The sequence below is a fragment of the Heterocephalus glaber genome, unplaced genomic scaffold (genome assembly GCF_053883595.1).
Source record: "Heterocephalus glaber isolate CG9 unplaced genomic scaffold, H.glaber_assembly_v1.0 deba00000347, whole genome shotgun sequence".
In the NCBI taxonomy this organism is placed as follows: Eukaryota; Metazoa; Chordata; class Mammalia; order Rodentia; family Bathyergidae; genus Heterocephalus; species Heterocephalus glaber.
In genome coordinates, this window is record NW_028258143.1 from 55662945 (window position 1) to 55687230 (window position 24286).

The following is a 24286-nucleotide window of genomic DNA, read 5'->3' on the forward strand; positions in this document are numbered from 1 at the left end:
GCTAGTCTGGGATTACAAGTGTATGCCACCACATGTGGCTGATAGAATGTTTTGAACCAAGTGCTGAAATTATCTGTAAAGCCTACATTTTAATTATTTGATGTGCAATCCTGGTTACTATGATTATTAAAAAGCTTAGTTTTTATATAAAGCCTTATATAATGTAGTCCAACAAGAAACTTTCAAACCTCCTCAAGAATGTATTGATCCTGACAAGGTTTCAGTAGCCCATTGGTACTTCCCAGGCTCTTTCTCTCCATCCTCTCTTTCTCCTTGGTGAAGGTCTATGGCTTCATCACTAATAATGAGAAGTTTGAAAGCCAAGAAAGAAAAAGCAACAATCTTAATGATCATAATGATTCTTTCTAGAATACTTGACCTGGTAACTTACTCAGTCATTTCAAACTCTCCCTAATGTTAAGCCTCTGCAAATTATCACATGACCAGTTATTTGAGAAGTGAGAAATTCAATTAGGAAATAACAAATGGGTTGAATTAGTGCTTCTCTGGGAGTATGTGAGGCGTGAATTGAAGACCAAGTCTTGCTCTCTAGCCATGGTGGACATGTGATGAGGGAGGAGCCTGAAGAGTAGCAGTTCTCCTGATTAGTCAGCCTGGACTCCATCCCATTTAATTCTCCAGCCAGGCCTTGCTGAGCCAGACGATCATGCGATGCTGTCTCTACAGTCAGTCTTTTCCTGGAAGCTCTCCGACTGCAACTCATGGGTACGCACTGCCTGTGTCCTTAGAGCAGCACTGCTCAGACTTTCATGTGACAGGAGTCACCTAGGGTGGCACAACCATGCAGCCTGGGGATCCTTGTCTCACAGAAGCTCTGGGTGACAGCAGTGCTGCTGGGCTGTGGAGCGCACTGGAGTAGGAAGAATGTAGGGGTGTTCAGATTGTGTGGTCACGTTCCAGAGTGTGAGTATTTTTTTTTTTTTTTTAGTACATGTTTGCAGTACATATTGCTTACTTTCCTTGTGAGAAGTTGGTACATGTGCATAACGCACCTTAACTTCCTTTTCATCTCTTCCTCCCCTTCCCTCCATTCTTCATTCGAGAGTAAAAGTGCTGTAGCTGTGCCCCACTTCCTTCTGTTGACTCATCTTGGCCTTGTACTGGGAATTACATCCCATGGGTTTGCACTCTATTTCTGTCTCCTAAAATCCCATGGACACCTGCTCACATGCTGGAGAAGGCTGTGTGGCAGACAGGCAACTTTTCCTTGAACTCTCTGGGTCAGTGGCTGATCAGGGCTCTTGGGAAGCCAAGGGAAGGATTTTCAGCCCTCCTGGTTTCTGCTCGCTTGGGTATTTGGGGTATTTCCAATGCCAAGCAGCTCTGAGTAATTGGATCTTCATTTTTGAGTGCTGCTCTGAAGTACTTAGCTTGGAAGAATATTCAGGGGTCCCAGTCCTGGCCAGGGAGGCTGTTTGTGGTCTGCAGAACTCTCTGATTTATGGGGTTTTTCTCCCTCCTGTTCAGCAGGGAGTCACTTGCCAGAGATACTCAAACAGAAATATGACCCTTGGTAGTGATGAACATTCGGAAAAGAGGGTATAAAATCTGACCGAGAAAGGAACCAGGAAAGAAAATCACACTTTATTCACTGAGCTATCCTCGGCCTTTGTCTCTGTGGAAGGTGGTGTCCTTCCGTGGGTGGCAGATGTAAAAATACAGCTCTCTGGATCACCAAATGTGGGTCAACGGGCAGAGCTGCCCCTGCCTGGCGTTTCTGAAGGGTCCATTCACTTTAAGATACACATCAGATGGGAATTTTGCAAACTGACTTCCTTTTCTTCTCTCCCAGAATCAGGTTGAGTGGCCATGTGTTTGAGTTGAAAGACATCTTATTTGAGCTGGTATTTGTCTACTGGCGAGAAGTGAAATTTGAAATGATAGCTCGGATTAGTTTTGGCAACTATCTAACAAGCAGATCAAGCACCACTCTTAGAGCAGACCAGACAAGCAAATACTGAATTGATTTTCCATTTCCTTTAATCAATGGTTCTCAAAGTGTGGGTTCCAGACCAGCAGCATCAGCTCACTTTGTAACTGGTCAGAAATGTACATTCTTGGGCTCTATTCCAGATCTACTTAGAAATTCTAAGAGTGGAGCCCACCCATCTGTGGTGTCTCCCCCGAGACCTGCATTTTTTATTATGTGTTTACTTTGGCCACTCATGGAAGTGTATAAACTAAAAAGTAAAAGATTGCCATCTCCCCCTTCCTACTTCTGAGTGCCTTGTCTTTTTGTTTTCGTTTTTTAATAAAAGGACTTATTTTTCTTTAGAGCTCTCTAGTTTGAATCAATTATGGATTTATAAGAAGTGGCCAGAAAAGAAAGAAAGAAAGTCCAGGGAGGTCTTCTATGCCTTTATCAAGTTTCTCTTGCTTATCAGTAGCACTGCATCAACCCAGAAAATTGACATTTGTACAATCCCGAGTTTATTTGGGTTTCACCAGTTTCACATGCACTCCTGTGAGTTTGTGTATGTGTGTGTGTATATATAATTCTATGCAGTTTTAACACGTGAGCCAAATCTCTGTAACTGCCCTCCTAACCAAGACATCAGACTGTTCTGTCAGCATGAGGGGCGCCTGTGGCTGTCTAGGTATTACCTGCATGTCCTTCCCCTACCCGCAGGAATTTTATGGGCAATCACTAATGTGTTCTTCACCGCCATCATTTTGTTACTTCAGTTTTTAAAATCTTATACTTGTTATTTAAATGAAACAGTGCAGAGTTCAACCTTTTTGGGATTGGCTTTCTTTTTTTTTCATTTTCTGGAGATTCATCCAGGTTGCTGTGCGATCAATAGTTTGTTCCTTTTTAATTCCAAGTAGTATTCCCTGGTAAGGTTGTACCACAGCTTGCTTAACTATTTAGTGACTGAAGGACCTCTGGATTTTCCCCAGTGTTTGATCATCACAAATAAAGCATCTATCAACATTCATATACAGGTTTTTGTGTGAAAATAAATTATCATTTCTCTGGGATAAATGTCCAAGACTGCATTTAATGAATTATGTAAGGGCTCTTCTGTATTTAGTTTAGTTGTTTTATTTTCTAGGTGTTGTGCCATTTTACATTCACAATATCAATATCTAAGTGATTCAGTTTCTTGCCATCATTTCCTCTTGCCATTCCTGTTAATTTTAGCCATTTATTCAGATAGGTGTGTAGAGAAATTGTCTAGTGCTTTTAATTTGCACTTTCCTAACAGATGATGATTTTGAACACCTTTTCATGTATTATCTGCCATCTGTCAATCAGTGAAATATTGCGTCACGTCTTTTGCCTTTTTTCCATGTGAAATGCTTGATTTTTACTGTTGAATTTTGAGAGTTCATCAGATATGTGCTTTGCAAATATTTTTTCTCAGTTTGCAGCTGAAGTTCACCTTCTTACCTGATTTTCCTTCTTCTCCTTTTTTTTTGAGACAGGGTCTTGTTATACAGTTCAGGCTGGGTTTGAATTCACTATGTGGCCCAGGATGGCCTCAAACTTGAAGCAATTTTCCTGCCTCAGCCTCCCAAGTGCTGGGACCATAGGCACGCATCTTGACGCCCTGCTGAACTGGATCTTTTGCAGAGCAAAAATTTAAAATGTGATGCAGTTCCTCAATTTATTGAACTTTCCTTTTATTCATTGTGTTTTTCATGCCAAGTCTAGGAACTCTTCTCCTAGCTCTAGGTCCCAAAGATTTCCTATTTTTTTCTTAAACGTTTTATAGTTTTCTGCTTTACATTTAAAACTGCTATCTTTTCTAAGCTGATTATATTGAGTAAAAACAGTTAATGGCAGATAGTCCACTTTGTTCCTAACACTTAGGGAGAAAGTATCGTCTTTTACCATTAAGTCTCATGTTAGATGTAGATTTATTTCCAGTGCTCTTATCAAGTTATTAAGTTCTTCTCTATTTCTAGTTGGCTAAGTTTTTGTCAAAGTGGTGTTGAATTATATCACATGCTTTTTCTGCATTAATTAATATAATCATAGGATTTTTGTTCTTTAGCTGTTCGGATTTTGGATAGCATTCTTTGATTTTTGAATAAGGAACCAGCATCACAGAACTGGAATAAATCTCACTTGATTGGAGTATACAATTCCTTTTATATATTGCTGGATTTAATTTTCTAAATGTTTGTTGAGGATTTTATATATAAGTTTGTGAGTGACATCTGTCTGTAGGTTCCTTTTTTGTGCCGTTTGTCTGATGTTAGTATAGGATAACATTACCCTTATAAAATGAGTGTTCCCTTTGCTTCTGTTTTCTGAAAAAGATTTTATAAAATTAGTGTTAATTATTTAAATATAAGGTAGAATTCTCTAGTGAAACTATCTAGGCCCAGGCATTGTTTTTGGAAACGTTAAATACAAGTTCGATTTCTTTAATTGAACAGGACTATTAGATTATTTATGTCATTTTGGGAGAGTTGGCAGATTGTTCTTTTCCTGGTCCATGAACTGGTCCATTTCTTCTAAGTTGTCAAATTTATGAGAATAAAGTTGTTTATGTTACCCTTTTATTATCATTTTAATTGGTGGAGGATCTGTATTGAATTCCTCTATTTTATTTTTGAGATTGGTGGTTTGTATCTTCTTTCTTTTTGTCCTTTTTACTCTTGTTAGATGATTGTGAACTTTATTGTTTTTTAAAGAAAAAACAGCTCTTTGTTGATTTCTTCTATTGTTTTCCATTGTCAATTTCATTGATTCCTTCTCTATTCTTTATTATTTCCTTCCTTTCTGGATCTATTTTGATATTTTTTCTGTTTTATTTATTTATTTTTTACATAGAAATTTAGATTATTGACTTGAGACCTTTTGATTTTCTAATGTAAGATGTTTTCCTCTCAGCGCTGGTGGCTGTATCCCACAAATTTACTATGTTGTAGTTCAGTCTCAGTTTAGTTCTATGAATTTTTAATATTTCTTTTGAGTTTTTTTCACTCATGAATAATTTGAAATGTGTAGTTTTATCCCCAAGTGTTTGGAGATTTATCTCTTGTCTGTATCAATTTCTAGTTCAATTCCATTTTTTTTTTTTTTTTTTTGGTACTGGAGATTGAACTCGGGTCCTTGCACTTCAATTCCATTTTTGTCAGAGAATATGTATGAATGATTTCAATTCCTTTAAATTTGTTGAAGTTTGTTTTATGACCTAGAGTATGGTCAACCTTGCATATGTTGCTCATCCACTTGGAAACAGTGTTTCTGCTCTTGTTGGTGGAGGTCTACACATCTCACTGAGGCCCTGTTGGTTGATGGTATTCTTCAGTTCTTTTGTATCACTATTAATTTTTTAGTGAGTTATTCTATCAGTTGATCAGGGGGTGTTGACCTCTTCAATTGTAATTTTGGCAACCTGTGTTTGAATCAGCTTCCCAGGTGATTCTGATCATGCTGAAGTTGGGGAACAAGTACTGTCCGTACCTTTAACTATTTTAGAATTTCAACTTCATGAAAGAAATCATCTTAAATATGGGAAAAAGATGAATTCTTATGTGAAGTTGAAACTCTTTTTTTCCCCCACCTTATGCTTCTGATCATTAGGTACATTTTCCTAAAGATGACTCTAATTATATCGCTCCCAGGGAAACTTTCAATGACTCTGTGTTGCCCTCAATCAAGCCAATGATCAGCTTGAGTGGTGCTGTCTTCTTGCAGCCACTGAAACCTGTTGCCACCCTGTATGCGCTCTGTTCTCCAGCAAATGGGATGAGTTGTAATACCCTATTCCCACACCTGCCTTCCTTTCCTGGGACATCTCCTTCCACCTTTATATATGTTAATTTTTCCCCTTGTCTTTCTGCCAACCCAAATAATACTTTCTCATTGAGACTTTTCTTAAATCTGAACAATATGTAGTTTCTCCCTTCTCTGAATCTCTACTGTACTTTAAATATTATCCTGCTTTAGAGTTAGATGGGGTTTCATCTTCCTTCTGCTAGACTGAAAGCTTATTGAAGGCAAGGTCTCTATCGTATTTCTTATAGTATATGACATGACTCTTTAGCATATTTAAAAAAAATTTGCTGATTTGAATTTTCTGGTTAATTAAAGATACTTAATGTGGGGCTGGGGATTTAGCTTAGTGGTTTCGCTGCCTGCCTTGCAAGCACAAGGAACCGAGTTTGATCCTTGGTACCAAAAAAAAAAATACTTAATGTGACATTACTTTGATCCTCTGAAATTAAAGATGTCTAAGGGGCCAGGGATTTAGCTCAGTGGTTCCAGTGCCTGCCTCACAAGTGCAAGGTCCTGAGTTCGATCCCCAGTACCAAAAAAAAAAAAATAAATAAAGATGTCTAAAATGAGTTAAATTTCTCCTTATAAAGATCCTGAAAGGATAAGCTATTCCTTTATTTTTTAATATTTCTAATTTTTTGTATATATACATCATTTAAAAAAATTTAAAATTACTTTACACTGATGTATGAGAACATAAAAATTGTGCATATTTAAGTTATTTTTTTGAGATAGGGTCTCACTCTGTAGTTCAGTCTGGCCTCAAATTAGCTGTGTTCCTCTTTCCTCAGCCTCCTGAGTATTGGGATTACAGACATGCACCACAATGCCCAGCTCAGTAAGAGTTTTCTTTTTTAAGGAGAGTTCATTAAGAATTTATGATACTTTTGAAGTAGAATTTACATATACTTTAACCTCTTTTTAGATCAATAGTAGCATCATAAAATACAGAGAAATATAAATATTATAGCCAGTGCCCACAGTGATTCTTTTTTTTGTTTTTGGTACTGGGGATTGAACTCAGGTCCTTGTGCTTGGGTGGCAGGCGGTGGAACCACTGAGCTAAATCCCCGGCCCTTGTTTGTTTGTTTTTTGAGACAAGGTCTCACTATTAGTTCAGGCTGGTCTTGAACTCACTATGTAGCCCAAGCTTGCCTCAGACTCATGGAGATCCTCCTGCCTCGGCCTCCCCAGTGCTGAGATTACAGGCATGTGCCACCATGCCTGGCTCCATAGTGACATAGTGATTCTAATGTCTATGGTGTCTAATTCTCTCCTCTCTTTTCCCTTCCCTGTTAGTTTCAAGGGCTGCCCCAATATCCGTGCCTATTCCAATGTTTCCCAAACTCACCTGGTGATCATAAAGATAGCCTCATGCACTCAATAAAATACAGATTATTTGCCTCACCCAAGGTCTCCAAAGAAAGATCTAGGAACCTATAGTTTTAACAAATAGTCCATGCATTTCCAATGATGAGGCCACACCATCTAATAGTTACAGTTTCTCACCTCTCCAATCCATGGTTCATTTGTCATGTTACTTGATTATCCATTATATTGTGAACTATTTTCAAAAAGTATTTGTAATTGACATGAGAGTATCTGTGATTGCTTGATTTTCTAAGTGAAAGGAAATTCCATAAAGGTCTGGTATAGTTAATACTTACAGTATGCTTAGTTTCCTCAGTATGAGCACAAAAAGTGCTATTTATTATTTTCTACTCAGAACATAATATTGGATATTATAGGAGCAAAAGAAAAACACCTTTTACAGTATAACATAGAAATACAACAGAAAGCAATACTATGTCTCCTTATTGTGTTTTAGGCTAAACTACATTATACTGAAGAACTGATGCAAAAGTACTTCAAGAGCTTCTAGGAATGTGATGAGGAGAATAATTCAATCTATTTGGTTCTCTATAGTATGGGAAATCTAGCTAATTGCAAATAGTATGAAGTTATTCCTATGGTTCGATAGTATGTACTAATGTCATGCACTTGCTGACTGGTAACTTTGAGTATCATAAAACATAATAGCGACATTACTACATAAGCTTTAGAATCCAAAAGGACTTTAAAAAGTATCACATTTAATTCTCTCATTTTACAGGTAATAAAAATAATGAGCACACGAACACTTCACAGCATAACAGACAGTATTATAAATGTTGTATATAATTATATATAGCATCACTAATCTCATTGCCTCTGCGCTAGGTTACTATTACTCTTTACAGATAAGAATATAGAACAAAACAGAAGTTAAGTAGCTCGCCTGCAAACACACAGCTAATGAGTGCTAAGTCCAGCCTGCTCTCCTATCTGCAAGTTTCTACCCTCAATACTTTCATATGTGGAGTAATGAAGGTAAAATGAGGTCATGTCAAAGGGCTATCACCAAACAACTGTCCTTGTAAGGGAGGAAATTAGAACACAAGCAACAGGGGCAGGGAGAAGACTATGTGAAGACACAGTGAGAAGGCAACCCTGCATGCCAAGGAGTGAAGCCTCAGAAGAAACCAAACCTTCTGACACCTTGACCTTGGACTTCCAGCCTCCAGAAGGGTGAGGAAATGGATGTCCTTTGCCTAACAGCCCCCAGGCTGTGGTGTTGTGTTATGGGAACTGGGTGAACTAAAACAGCATAATTGTCAGAGCCCATGGAGTCCTGGAAACGTTAACTCTTGAGAAAACACTTGGCATTGAATGTCATCACTTCCTTGTTTACTATTTGCTTTGCACAGAGCAATGAACAAAAAAAGTTGTTCAATTCGGCATATAGTGCCCCCCTTCATGGGTAAGTTCCACTGAAATGTTTTGGGAAAGGGACTAGAAATTTTTCCTCAGTTTTGCTCATCCCTTCAATCACCAACTTTCTTAAATCTAAGGCAAATACAGTAAGCAGAGCAACACTGCTGTTCTCCTGGCTTTTCATGTTGGTATCCAAGCCCCTAGATTAGCAGAGCAGCCGATAAATAGGGCAGGGAATTCTGCCTTCAGTGTTGGGCTGTGACTTGGTCAGGAGTTAAGCTGCATTAGCTTGAAGTTGTTCATTTTGAGGAAGGTTTTCTGTTCTTGGATACATGATGAATATAAAGAAAAAAGAAAGGACAAATACACCTTTAGAAAATGGGGCTTTGGAAAGTATGCTCTAGCAATTATAAGGGACATCCAAGAAACTGCTCGTGTCCCCTCTGGGGGCCACTAGAAGTAACCACGACAAGGCATTAGGTGTTCTTGGGAATAAGATGTTTTGAAGGTTATCATTGTCTGGAACATTCAGATTTTAGATGCAACTTGATTTTACATGTTATTTGCCAGTTTATTTGTTATTCATTACAAGCCCTCAGACATCTTCCCCCAAATAAAGGGAAACATTAAATCCTTTTTTCATAAGCCTTTCCTTTTTAGTGTTTTACAAAATATAACAAGTAAGAACAGCACTTTTCCTTTGGGATGAAATGTCTTTATGGGCAAAGAGAAAGAGTTTGGACACCTTGAACATTTCTGTCTTGTCATAAATATCAGTAAGTAAGATTTTAAAAACGATAACACTGAAAACTCACCACCAGAGAATTCCTTAAGTAGAGTTATACTGGCGCAAAAAGCTGGTTGTCAATTTTGATAGCATGCAAAAGATTTTAATGTCTTTAGATCCATAAAGCATCAAGAAGTAGAAAAAGTGATGATCCTAATAAAAAGAGAAAAACACAATGCTGACATGTTTCAGAATTTCTGATTGTATCGGATTGTAAATAGATCTTAGTATCTTTAAATTCATAAAATAGCTGGGAGTGGTCGGAGGCTGGGAAGGAGGATTGCAAGCTTAAACCCTGCTTGGACCACTTAGTGGGACATTGTCTCAAAATTAAAAATAAAAAGGGCTGGGGATATAACTCAGTGCAAAGGACTTGGATTCAATCCCCATCCTGAAAAAGAATCACTAGGTTTTAAGAGCAAGAAAAAAATTTTTTTTTGGTACTGGGGATCGAATTCAGGACCTTGTGCTTGCAAGGCAGGTGGCAGAACCACTGAGCTAAATCTCTGGCCTGAGCAAGAATAATTTTAACAAAGCAAATTCTGAGGTATTCCGTAAACTGCTCAGGTTTCATAGTTTTTGTTTCTCTAGTAGGTAATATATACTTCGTGACCATAGTTATGATTCAGTACATATTTAGGATGATATGTTGGTGGCTAGAGGACTAAGAAGGATATGTATATTTTAAATGTATTACTACAGATATCAATGTCCAAGAGCATGTACTGAAGAACAGTATTACTCATGATGAAAAGAAAGATGATTTTCTTGTGTGTTTATATGTGTACCAGCTGGTTCTGTATTAAGCAAGTGCTGCTAGCAGCAGTCATAATGCTATGAACATAAAGCTTCCCTCGTCTAACATTCCTGAAAAATGCTTGGTTGTCCAGAAGAAATCATCATCTGCATCTGAAATCTTGCAGGATGTCGTGTCTCTATTTTTCACAAAGAAATGTCTGCATTGGGGTGTAGATGCTCCCCAGTGGATTTCTTTTTTTTTTCAGGGTATTTTTTTATTGGAAATTTGCACCTTTACATAATCTCTCTTGGTTCTTATTTTTTCACCATTCCCCTGCCCTCCCTTCAACGCTTCCATCCCTCCCTATTTATAAAGACTTTGTATCTATTTTTACATTTTCTCATATTTATTCCATTTCCTTCTTTTCTTTCCCCAACCCCTCCCACTTCCCCCTCCTTTGTCCCTCTTCTTCCCATTTCACATTATCTATTATATCTTTTAGTCCTTATTTACACTTTCAGTTTCTCACACAAGAGAAACTATTCCGTGTTTACACATGTGTGTCCTATTTATTTCACTTAAAGAGTATTGCCTCAATGTATATGAATTTAGCAATAAATGTCTCTAATTTCTCATTTTTTATGGCTGAGTAGTACTTCATTTTATAAAAAAATCACATTATCTTTATCCAGTCTCCAGTTGATGGGCAATTAGGCTGCTTGCAAGTTCTGGCTATTACAAATTATGCTGCTATGAACATGGGTGCACATATATCACTGTGGTATGATTCTTTTAATTCTTTGAGGAAGATCCCCAGCAGCGGAATAGCTGAGTCAAATGAGACTTCCAGCCCTAGTTCTTTGAGGTATCTCCATGCTGATTTCCACAGTGGTTGCACCAGGCAACACTCCCACCAGCACTGGAGCAGTGTTCCTCTTTCTCCCCAGCCCTGCCAGCATTTGTTATTGGTTGATTTCATGACAGCAGCCATTCTTTCTGGAGTGAGGTGAAATCTCAGCGTTGTTTTCATCTGCATCTCTTGAATGACCAGTGAGTGATGTTGAACATTTTTTCATATGTTGATTTGCCATTTCTACTTCTTTGTGTGAGAAATGTCTGTTCATTTCAGATGCCCATTTGTGGATTGGGTCTTTAAATTTGGGAGGTCTGATCTTTTTAAGTTCTTTATAGATTCTCGATAGTAGACTTTTGTCTGAGGAACAGCAGGTGAAAATTTTTTCCCAGATTGTGGGTTGACTCTTCACACTGTTGGTGGTTTCTCTTGCTGTGCAGAAGGTTTTTAATAGGAACAGATCTCACTCGCTGATTGTTTGTGCTAGTTCACGGGCTACTGATGTGGTTTTTTTTTTAATTTTGATTTTTTTGGTATGTATGTATGTATTTATTTATTTATTTTTGTGGTACCGGAAATTGAACTCAGGACCTTGCACTTGCAAGGCAGGCGGCAGAACCACTGAGCTAAATCCTCAGCCCAACTGATGTTTTGTTCATAAAATCTTTTCCTACACCAGTGTCTTCAAGAGTTCTACCTAACCTCTGTTCCAGCCAGTTCAGCATTTCTGTTTTAATATTTAGATCTTTAATCCATTTTGATTTTAGTTGAGTGCTTGGTGAGAGATACAGGTCTAGTTTTAATCTTTGGCAAGTTGAAACCCAATTTTCCAGCACCATTTATTAAAGAGGCTATCTTTCGGGCTGGGGATTTAGCTCAGTGGTTCCACTGCCTGCCTTGCAAGTGCAAGGATCCGAGTTCAATCCCTGGTACCAAAAAAAAAAAATAAAAGAGCCTATCTTTCCTCAAGTGAGGGTGTTTGGCTCCTTTGTTGAAGATGAGGTGGCCGAGTGTGTCTGGAGTTGTTTCTGCATCTTATAATCTGTTTCACTGGTCCTCTGGTCTCTTTGTCAGTATCATGCTGTTTTTATCACAGTAGCTTTGTAATATAGTTTCAAGTTGGGGGTTGTGATACCCCCTGCCATGTCTCTGTTGCCTAGAATTGCTTTTGCTATTCTAGGTCTCTTCTTGTTTCAAATGAATTTTTGGATTGTTTTCTCAAATCCGTGAAGTATGCTGCTGGAATTTCAATTGGGATTGCATTGAATCTCTATAGCAGTTTTAGAAATATGACCATTTTCACTATGTTGAGCCTTCCTACCCAGGAGCAAGGGATGTCTTTCCATTTTCTGATATCATCTTCAATCTCTCTTTTCAGAGTGCTATAATTTTCAGAGAAGAGGTCTTTGATTTCTCTTGTTCGGTTGATTCCTAGGTATTTCAGTTTTTTGGATGCTGTTGTGAAAGGAATTGTTTGCCCTATTTCTCTCTCAGTGAGTCTGTTGTTCGTGTAGAGGAAAGCTAGTGATTTTTGTGTGTTGACCTTGTATCCAGCTACTTTACTGAATGTGGTTATTAAGTCTAGAAGACTTGTGATGGAGTATTTGGGGTCTTCTATTATAGAGTATCATGTCCTCTGCAAATAATGACAATTTGACTTCTTTGTTTCCTATCTGTATTCCTTTTATTCCTTTCTCTTGTGTAATTGCTGTGGATAATGTTTCCAAGACTATATTGAACGGGAGTGGTGACAGTGGACATCCTTGTCTTGCTTCTGATTTTAGTGTGAAGGATTTCAGTTTTTGACCATTTAGCATGAGATTGGCTGTTGGTTATTCATAGATGGTTTTTATCAGATTGAGGTAGAGACCGTCTATTACAATTTTTTGTAGGGTTTTTATCATAAATGCATGTTGGATTTTGTCAAATGCTTTTTCTGCATCTATTGAGAGGATCATATGGTTTTTGTCTTTGGCTGTATTGATATTACATTGATTGATTTGCATATGTTGAACCATCCCTGCATCCCTGGGATGAATCCCACTTGATCAGGGTGTATGATCTTCTTGATGATCTTCTGCATTCTATTTGCCAGTATCTTAGTAAGATTTTTGCATTAGTGAGATTGGCCTATAGTTCTCTTTTTGGTTGGGTCTTTCTCTGCTTTGGGGATCAAGGTGATACTTGCTCCCAGGAATGAATTTTGGAGTATTGCTTCCCTTTCAATTTCATTGAAGAGTTTAAACAGTAGTGGCAGTATTTCCTCTCTAAATGTCTTGTAGAATTCAGCAGTGAAGCCATCAGGACCTGGGCTTTTCTTAGTTGGTAAGTTTTTAATTATGTTTTCAATTTCATTGATTGATATTGGGTTGTTTAGAATTTTTAGATCTTCTTCATTCAACTTTGGTAATTCATATGTATCTAGGAATCTGTCTATTTCTTCTGTGTTTTCCATCTTATTGGCCTATAGGTTCTGGAAGTAGGTATTGATGATGCTCTGGATTTCTGCTGGGTCTGTTGTAATTTCATGCTTTTCATTCATAATTGCATGGAATTGGGCCTTTTCTTTCCTTTTTCTGATAAGGTTGGCTAAGGGTTTGCTCTTTCGAAGAACCAACTCTTGGCTTCACTGATTTTTTCTATCATTCTCTTAGTCTCCATTGCATTGATGTCTGCTCTGATCTTTATAATTTCCTCCCTTGTATGAGCTTTGGTTTGTCCTGCGCTTCTTTTTCTGGAAGCTTGAGGTTCAGCATCAGGTTGTTTAATTGGGCTCACTCTGTTTTCCTAATATGTGTATTCACTGCTATGAATTTCCCTCATAAGACTGCTTTCATTGTGTCCCATAGATTCTGATATGTTGTATTGTCATTGTCATTTAATTGAAGGAACTGTGATTTCTTCTTTAATTTCCTCTGTGACCCATTGGTTATTCAGAAGTGTGTTGTTCAATTTCCATGTGTTTATGAGATTCTTGCAGTTTCTTTAGGTATTGATCTTCAATTTCATCACAATATGGTCTGATAATATACAGGGAATAACTTCAGTTCCTTTGCACTTACTTAAACATGTTCTATGCGTGAGTATGTGGCCTATTTTGGAGAATGACCCATGTGCAGGTGAAAAGAATATGTGTTCTGACTCTGTGGGGGTGGAACACTGTGTAAACATCTCTTAAGTTCATTTGTTCAAGAGTTTGATTGAGTGCTAGTATTTTGTTGCTTATTTTTTGTCTAGTTGATCTATCTATTTGTGACAGTGGGGTATTGAGGTCCCCCACTAGTATTGTATTAGTGCTTATTTGATTTTTCATGTCCGTTAGTATTTGTTTTCTATAGTTGGCTGCACTAGTGTTTGGTGCATATATGTTTATGATTGTCATCTCTTCCTCTTGGATTGTTTCCTTTATAAGGATGCAGGGTCCTTCTTTATTTCTTTTTATCGTGTGGGTTAGAAATCCACTTGATCTGCAAAGAGGATAGCTACTTCTGCTTATTTTGGGGTTCCTGTTGCATGGAATATTGTTTTCTACCCCTTAACTTTCAGTCTGTAAGTTTCTTTTTGAATTAAGTGTGTTTCTTGTCTGCAGCATATTGTTGGATCTTGCTTCTTGATCCGTTCTGCCAGTCTATTTCTTTTGATTGGTGAATTGAGAACATTAACATTGATGGCTATAACTGACACATATTGACTTATCCTTGTCATGAGTTTTTCTTTTTCTTGGATTCTCCCCCTTTGTGTTTAATTTCTTGTTGTGCCCAATGGATTCGTTGTGCTGGGCTTTCTGGGGTTGTGATCTTCATTGTCTTTTTTTTTTTTTTTTGGTACTGGGGATCGAACTCGGGTCCTTGCCCTTGCATAGATCTTCATTGTCTTTTCCTAGGATATTGTCTAAAATTTTTTGGAATGCTGTTTTTGTATTCATGAAGTTCCTCAAGTGTTCTTTGTCATGAAAGTATCTATTTCTCCATCAATTTTGAAAGATAGTTTTGCAGGGTACATCAATCTGGGTTGAAGGCTGTTTTCCTTTAGGGCTTGTAATATGTCATTCAAAGCTCTTCTTGCCTTGATGGTTTGCATTGAGAAGTCTGCTGTGATTCTGATGGGCTTTCCTTTGTATGTGATTTATTTCTTTTCTCTAACTGTTTTTAGAATTTTGTTCTTCTGTTGAGTTTCTGGAATCTTAAGAATTATATGCTTATGTGTAGATTTTTTTAAAATTAAATTCTCTTATTGGTACATTGTAAGTATACAACACAATTACATTTCTCAATGGGAATTGTACCTTTACATAGTGCATCTTGGTTCTTATTTTTTCCCCATTCCTAGCCCTCCCTTCACCCCCTCCACCCTTCCCTATTTACAATGACTTTATTTCCATTTTTTCCATTTCTCATCATTTTTCCTTTTCCTTCTTTCCTTTCCTCTGCCCCTCCCACTACCCTTACCCCTTTGGACCTTTTCTTCCTATTTTGCATTATCAATTATTCATTCTGATCATTGGTACATTTTAGGTATACAATATAATGACATTCATCATTGGAAATTTACACCTTTACATAGTCTCTCTTGGTTCTTATTTTTCACCCTTGCCCAGCCCTCCCTTCAAGCCCTCCAGTCCTCCCTATTTACAAAGATTTTGTTCCTATCTTTCCATTTTCTCATATTAATCCCATTCCCTTCTATCCTTTCTCCTAGCCCTCCTACTTCCTTCCCATTTGCCCCTTTTCTTCCTGTTTCACATTACCTATTATACATTTAGTCCATATTTTGTGTAGTTTTTGTTTTTTGATCAAGGCTAGTTGGAGTCCTATATGCCTCACTTATCTGCATGTCAAATTCTTTTCCCCTCCTTGGGAAGTTTTCTGCCATCACTCCTGTGAACAGTTTTTTTTATGTCATCTGCACTCTCTCCTGTTTCTTCATTGTCTCTGATCAGTCTTATGTTATTCTTCTTTGCATAATCTAGCAGCTGCTGGATTGATTTCTCATGGTCCCTTACTATTTTAATGAAATTTTTATTTTCCTAGTCACTAATTGTAATCTTATATTCTGTATCTGAAATTTTGTCCTCACATTGGCTCATTCTGCTGAGTAAACTTTCAAGACCTGGAAATCTGCTTGCATCTGTTTTATGGATTCCATTTGTTTCCTATGTTGGAATTTCATTATGTTCCTCAGCTCCTCTATTTTTTTATATGTGCCCTCTCTATATTTATTTATCATGTCTTGAACTATGGGCACAATCACTGCTGTTATGTGAGAAATTATTTCTGATTTCATTTTTTCCAGGTCCTCTTTTGTTGTCAGTTCAGGGAGTCCAGGTGGTTGAGTATCAGATTGTTCCATATCATTTCCCTTTGATGTTGCTTTAGGTGATCTGGAAGTCTGGTTTTGAGACTTGTTGTGGTATCTTTTTGCTTGAATGCAAGGCGAGGGGAGGGGGGTAGCTACTGGCACCCACCTGACTCACCTCCTCAGTGCTGGGCAGGGCTGTGCTCCTTTGTGCTGGGGGCGGTGGTACGGGAGCTGGAAAGGCTCAGCTGCTTGCTGCTGGAGGCCTCTGCTCCTCTATGTTTGGGGGGCGGGTGGTACAGTGGGCTGAAAGCCTCACCTTGAGAGAAGAGATCTCAGGATTGTTCTGAATTCAGCTTCAGAAATGGTCCAAAGTGGACATCTGTTTCCAGCTCCCGCTTGTCTTGGCATGGCACAGCTAGACCATAGCCTAAAAGTTTCCCACTTCCTCAGCAGACACCTGGAAGTCCATCTCACACCAGTGCCCCTCCTCCCTCAGTGGATTTCTTTAAGCATTGATTTTTCTGCAGATCATTAGCAGACAGGCAATGATCAGAGCAGTCCTGGATGGCTAAGCCCCTGTGCCTGCTTGCCATGGGGTGGGTGAGCTGTGAATTCAAACGCAGAGGGCAAAACTGCGAAATAGAGTATGTTTAGGGTCTGCCTTCTTCCTCAGACTCAGTAATGCTGTGAAAGGGATGGCTTAATATAAGGAAAATGATGTGAAATTCAGAGAAAACAAGTCAAATACATAGTGAGTCTCAGGGGATTTGTAAAGGAATATGGACTTTCTAGTGCAGATTACCAGGTCATGAGCCCAAATGCAGCTCTGTTCAGCTGTTAGGGAACATTATGGCACATGGCTGTCTCAGCCTTTTGGAAAGGGAGTAGGTGCTCTAGGTTCCCTAGTACACAGCTGAGAAGCTGAAAGGCCAGCTGAGAGGACCTCCACTTCTGCTGGCACTCAGAAGCTTGAATTGCCCAGGAGACATAGGCTGGGAGCCCTGTGCTCTCCACCTTCTTAGAGCATCCTGGGACTCTGCAGGCCCAGGCCGGGTGCTGGCAGAGAACACGTTCTGGTTGTGTGAACAGCACCAGCTCTATCAGCGCAGACAAAACCTTTCTGCATGAATCCAGCTGACAGAGAATGATTCGGGTGAAAAAGTCACGGAGCTCTGAGTTTTTGCCAGGTTTCTACCCTGCCCCAAAGTGCTAAGAAGGATCCCAGATGGTTGCCTCCAGGAGAGTCACATTGTAGCCCTTGGATTGGGCTCCACAGAAGGATGATTTACATCCATGTTATCAAGTTCACAGTCACCAGCTGTATGGCACCATACTCAGGACTGCAACTGCACTGGAACTATGGACCCAGCCCTTGGCTTCCTAGGAAATAAAGAACAGATTTTAAAAGACAGAAGAGTAATCACAGCCTGATAGTCAGGTCAGAGCTATGCTATGCAAGCCAGCCCTGATTAGGGGTAAGCAGCAGCTGCATGGTTCTCCTTTGTTGGAAAAAGTGACCAGCAAGAGACTGCCCTCCCATGACCAGCACCTCTCCTCATCATTCACCCTGGACAAAAGAGATGCTGGGGGCTGGCAGGACACAGCTGTGGCTGGGTAGAAAGGTGCTTTGAGGTTCTGGAAGTTGGATTGCAGTCCTGGGTCTGCCCAGAATAAGGCTGGCTGGTCCCAAACCCTCTTGAGAACTTCAGTTTCCTCATCTATTAAAATGGGACATTGTGCAAGGGGAACTTCTGAGCTGCCATGTGGTTTCTAAGGTGCTATTTTTAAAGCAGTTTGTATTCTTCAGGAGACAGGGATTATCAAAATAGAAATCATTGTAAGTTAAGCCATTGATAGTAATTAAGTTATATAGGTTCACAGGGAACAGACTTTTTTTATTGTTGTTCTGTAGAACACTGGGGTTGGCTTTGTAGACTGTAGAAAGCAAAGCCCACAATAGCATTTAAATGATGATTGCTTTGTGAAATGTATGTATGTGACAAAGATTACAAAGAAAATGGTGAAAGTAACCATGTGAGTGGAAGAAATATAGGTGTGGTTTTTAAAATATGAATTTGTTCTAACATTTTATTTACTGCATCCATTATTTTTTCATAAAAATAGACTTCCAAACTGCTTTTATCTTTAAATTTACTTTATGGAAGTAGTCACACTGCCTTTAGAGAAACTTTATTGTATTGCACTTACTACATTACCTAGAAAAGAATGCATTTATATGCCTATAGATTTACTCACCCCCAAACTTCACAAAACAGAAAATATAGATGTCTGGTTGTATCTTTTCCCATAAATAAAAAAGGCTCTGGAAGTAAATATAGAAAGTGGCATGTATCATTACCATAACACACCAGAAACCTAAGGTGAGGACAAAGTGCTATTTATCAACCTGCCGAAAGCTATGATTCTGTGGATTTTCATGTCTTCAGTGTTTCTGGAATTTAGATAATTCCAAAATTTGATTCTTTATATTACAGCTTCATCTTTGGAAAGCTTTTTAGTAAAACCAGAAGGTAGAATATAGGAGGTAAGAGGCTGATGGGGAGCAAAGATAAAAAAGTGGAGCTCGTGGAGGATGTACAGCAGAAGGAGGTGAGAGTTCAGATGTGAAGGGAATCCTGAGTCATGAAACTTGTGGTTTCTACATCCCAGTGATGTTTGCAGATCCAGGGTCTGGCAATGTCACATGATCTCTGTTTATATCTTTCCAAAAATGCCATGGATTCATTTGTCTGATTTTAAAAAAGAAATTTAGTAGAAAGTAAAACAGAGGTATGGATGGCAATTTGTACATTAAGTATACTATTTTTTCCCACTTTATGTGAATATACTTCTCCCTCTGTGTTTTTGTCTCGCTCTATATTAGTCAGCTTTCCCATCACTGGAACAAAATACTTAATACCCGTAATCTAAAAGAGAGGTTTAATTTTGCTTACAGTTTCAAGGGGATTCTATTCCTGAGTGGCTGGCTCCAAGGCAGAAACATCACTGTGTAAGGGGCATAGTAGAGCAAAGATGCTTCGTTCATGGTAACCAGGAAGAACAGCAGTGGAATAGTGCCAGAGAGGAAAGGGTGAGGGACCAGGTGCGGTTCCCAAGGCTACATCAGGCAAACCCAGAAGTGTGCTCCATCAATATCCCAGGCAGCTTCCAAGCCAGTCAAGTTGAAACAATCAAGTTTAATGGTTTAACTCTCTTAAATATGCCTGCATGTAGTTGTTATTAGGTACTGCATTAGTCACTTTGCTGTCCTTAGGACAAAATAACTCACATTCCCAACTTAAAAGAAGAGAGAGTTATTTGGTTCATGGTTTCAGAGGGGTGAGTCTATGACTGGCTGTCTCCAAGGCAGAAACATCATGGTGGAAGAGCTTGGTGGAGCAGGAAAGTTGCTCAGTCTGTGGCAGCTGGAAGCAGAGCAAGAAAAAGGGACCAGGGACAAGAATACACCCTCCTAGGTCATGCCCAATGATCCACCTCTTCTAACCAGCCTCCACCTCCTAATAGCACATTCAGCTATGAACACTTCAATGGATTATTCCACCCATGAGTATGGTCCCCCCATGATTCAGTCCCCTTACAAAAGCCCTACCTCTGAAAATATGAGAATTTTTGGGAATATTTTAGATCTAAACTGTAACAAGTACCTGTCTTGGTAGAATTCAGTCATAGTTTCTTAGCAGTAAAGTAAAGCAGAGAATTATTAAGTGTAAAGAATGCAGAATCTTCCTCCCTCCCTCCTTCCTTCCCTCCCTCCCTCCCTCCCTCCCTCCCTCCCTCCCTCCCTCCCTTCCTTCCTTCCCTCCTTCTTTCCTCCTTTCCTTTCTTCCTTTTTCCTTCCTATCCTCCCTTCTCAAAAGTTTACAAAACACAGCCTGGACTTCTAATGTTAATGCGAGGACAGAGAAGTACCACTAACATTTACGAAAACCTACTCTCTCCTAGGCTCTGTGGTACGTACTTTAAATGTTTATTTCTTTACCCCTCACACTAACTGTCTGAGACAGGCATTGTTCTTCTCATTACACAGATGCAGTGATTCATTCAAGGTCATAGAGATGCAAGTCAAGCTACACCTGAAATGGGCAGCATGGTAGGGATTTGACTTTCTACAGTTTATTAGAAAACAAGTAGCTTTCTTTATTTTTTAAAAAAGGGTTTGTATTCTAAGGCACCACTCAGCTGATAGTGGAAGAAAAATATGTATTTGTCATTTAAGGAGGATGTGAAAGACAATGAACTAAGCTGGAAAGCGTTCCTTGAAATCAGAAAAGACAAATACATAAGCATTATAAAGTGAGTTACATTTTGCACATTTGAGTCCCTGTGTAGGAATTCTGCCTTGGTATGTAGGAAGTCCTGGGTGGGGACTGTGAGCAGGGGTCCCTCAGGGAAGGAGTCCCTGCTACTTTCCTCCGACATTCCCCCTAAACCTGGGTTGCCTCCCCTGCCTCACTGCCCATATCAGAAGCACCCTGTGCTTCTCATTTGCAAGCCCCATCACCCTTCTAATTGCTTCTTTCCCACCTATATTTCTGGCTAGATCAGAGCCTCTGGGGGGCCTCACCTCCCTCCTTCACCTCTGAATACCTGGCATAAGGACCTGCAGCAGCTGGACCCTGGGCCATTGCCTCATTATCTTTCCAACCTAGACACTCCAGCTTCACATTCACACTCCCACCCTCTATCTCACTAGAGCTCATCCTTGGCCTGCCCCTCAGGGCCCTTTCAGATGAGGAATTCTGGGGTCTCTGGTGCCTAGAGCATGGCCTAGAAGCAGTGATGTTGGGCCAGAGGAAGCTCTTGAGATGTGCATCTCAGGGGAGGCCTTCGGTTTCCAGGTGTGCAGGCAGAGGACTGCAGCGAGTTTCCCTGAAGAGAGGCCAGGTATGAAGGGCACCAGTGGCAGACCCAGATGAACCCTTGTTTTAGCTAATACCCTTGCTAGTATTTCTCATTACTTCTCTGAAATCTTTAAGGGCAGAGAAATTTTCTCTGCATTGTGGAGAAACTTCCAGCTACTTGAATGTCTTAAAAAGAGATAATCCCAGGCTTTTTAGGAATGACTCTAACCAACAGAATTTGGACATCTTGAGAAATAACTTGGACTCACTGGGTTCTTTCTCTCTCTGTCAACAGCAATTTCTAGATCCATACAGCATGTCTAACTCATTCCTGGTAACATATTTAAAGTTCAGATTATTAAGTGAAATTGCAGGGCAAGTACATTCATGTTTATACAGTAGTCCCTGTGGGGTAGAGACGAATGAAATTGGATAATCTGAATAAAACATATAAAATCCAAAGAAATTTTTGCTCTATGGGAAGAAAATCATCCCTTTTACAACTAGACTGATGCTATATGCTCCACCTCCCTTTGTAGTACTGGGGATTGAACCCACAGCCTTCACACTAAGATATAATCCTCAGGCCCTTTAAATTTTATTTTCTTTAAATTTTGAGATGGAGACTCGCTAAGCCACTAAATTGCCCAGGCTGTGCTCCAACTTGCGACCCTCCCGCCTCAGCCTCCCAAAGTGGATGTCCCATGTCGCCCAGTGGCATATACTATTTTGAAGTTACAGTTCAGGGGTGGCAGAAAGTAGAGAGCTGAGAGAATCTTTGTGAAGTGGTGGAGATCATTCTCGGGCATGAATATGAACATCATTTGCTTTTCTCCATTCTTTTAGCTTAAGAATACAAGGATGATTCTGAGACGTTCTGACTGTACCTCAATTATAGAAAGAGAAAAACGCAAAAGGGGAATGTATATTCAGTAGACAGGAACTCCATTAAAAAAATTGACAATTACTTAGAAGTCAGGAAGTCAATTTTCCAATCAATACCTTGGTTGAGAAGGATCACATGAGGTGGTGTCAAAGTCGGAAGCATTACTGAAGCTACATTCACTCTGCATTAGTCGGCCTGGTCAATGCCGGAGTGATGGAGAGAGGAGGGCCAGACAGCAAGGAGTTGCAACCTGACCTGAATCCCTACCCTCCACTGGCCAAAGCTTACAGTACAGGGCAAAGCTGCAAATCGGGTTTGAGCTGCTTTTATATTCACATTTGCTTGGTTTTAACCTAATTGCCATTGAACATCTCCATCAGAATTTAGCCACCACCCCTGGAATTAACAGCCTAACTATAAACATGAACAACCACAGAACTGGGGCCCTTTTGTTCCAGTCAGATGCTCGGTGGAATTGCAAAACACAATCTGAATGTTATTAAAGGGGAAGTGGAAAACAAAAGGAGATTTAAAGTAAGTTACATGAAACGGATTTTCATCATCCCTGCTTTATGTGAGAAATTCAATGTCATCCACAGATGTACATCATAGAATAATTTCAGCGTAATCAGCTGAAGGGGCAGGCATATATTTAATTTGCAGTCAAATTAGCCATGGTTTGTGGTGCTGTGATCCTGATGAAGGGCTCAGCAGAGTGCCTGCTAACAGGAAGTGACACAGACTGAGGGAGTGGAATCACGAAGGGACCAAATTTGTTTTTTCAATGTTTGGCACAAGACTTTTCCCATTTGTTTTAAATTACTAAAAAAAGTAAACATTTTGGTCAATGTTTCATAGAGATTTATAGGTGACCCTAAATGCAATCTACTTGATGACTGACTCAATTTTAATTCCTTTGGTTCTTGGTTGCAGAAAGGGCAACATTGTTACCACTTGCCTGGTCAAAGGTTACACTTCCTGCCCTTCATCAACCCTGCTAGGATGGCTAGGAGTGTTTTTAGATACTAGTCAGGTCACCAGCTGAGGGGCATCACTCATGCTGAGCATCTGATTGAGGGCCTTCTGAAATGAATACCGTTAACAGGTATGCAATTAGCTGGGCTCTAGTCTGCCCTTATTTAATGAAATGCACATTAGGTACATGTGTACAGAAAACCTGATTAGGGAAGGGTCTAGAAGGAGAGCTAGAAAACCATTCTTCATTCAATTTTGTTTTAAATTCTACTTTTGTTTTAATTACTTAAAAAAATACCATACAGAGGTTTTGTGCTCCCATCCTAGGAGTCTGGAAATGCAGAGTCCTGGACTAGGGCTGTGCACAGCTTCTATCACTGTGTTCAACATGAATGCCTATGGCAGTGCTGTGGGTGCCTCATCCCTGAGGCCTCCACTAATGCAGAACCCCGACTCCATGCTCGCAAGAGCCAAGCCTGAGGTCTTTACTCGCTTTAGACTCAGTATTTCCTTTTCACAGATGAGAAAACTGAACCACCAAGGGGTAACTTGCCTACTAGGAAGTGGCAGCGCCAGGCTTTGGACCCCGACAGTACACTTGACCATAACCCCACTTCAAAAAGACTAGGCCGGAGCAGACTTATGAAACCCTCCAAAGATGTGAACTCTCCAAGACCCTCCCTTGGCATTTTCCTTGGAGATAACCCTCTCCTGGCCTTTAGACAGTAAGGTGCTGTCTATCACCCCAATTTGAAGCAGAGATCTGCCAGTTTAATTTACTTCTCAACTCAGGATGAAACCGATGCCGCATCTCACATAGATGTGCAATTGTTAGCCTGGCCAGTCCAGCCTTGAATCCCTGACTGGAGTGATTGGTTCAGGGTTATGTCCATAGCTCAAGCTAGTCCAATAAGGGTTAATGTAGTTTTGTTTGTTTGTGTGTTTTTGCAGCCAAGAGAAGAGTCTTGGTTTTCTAGCTGGACTGGAACCTGGGAGGCTGGAAGGCAGGAGTTGCTTCATTATTGTAGACCACGTGGAGCCTGAGAAGTACGTCAACACAGGAAGGAGAGCAGAGCCCAGCCAAGAGCCAGAGAGGAGCTGGGTCTGGGGATATTCTAAGTTCCTGTGCAGCTGGGTCAGAAGATGGCTCTACCCCTGCACCTCTCAGCATTGTGACTCCCTCCTCCCCTTCTTCTCTTTTTGCTGAAGTAATTTGAATTGGGTTTTCAGATACTTGCTCAGAAAGAGTTCTATGTTAGAAAATGAAAATGTCAGAGATAAGTCACTGTGATCTTTCAAAGAAGCAGGAGTGGTGTGATGTGGGTGTAGTGGTAGAAGAAGGCAATAGGGAAGCCACTGAATGTTGGAAAACTA

The 24286-nt window shown here is 39.8% G+C and overlaps 1 long non-coding RNA gene across 1 annotated transcript in view; it reads left to right on the top strand.

The window, feature by feature from the left end:
- Window positions 1-706: 706 nt before the first annotated feature.
- Window positions 707-24286, top strand: part of LOC147829972 (uncharacterized) — a 63931-nt gene continuing 40351 nt past the window's right edge. Inside the window, exon 1 of the long non-coding RNA XR_015445897.1 lies at window positions 707-924. This is a non-coding gene — a long non-coding RNA (uncharacterized LOC147829972). The remainder of the gene's footprint in view (window positions 925-24286) is intronic.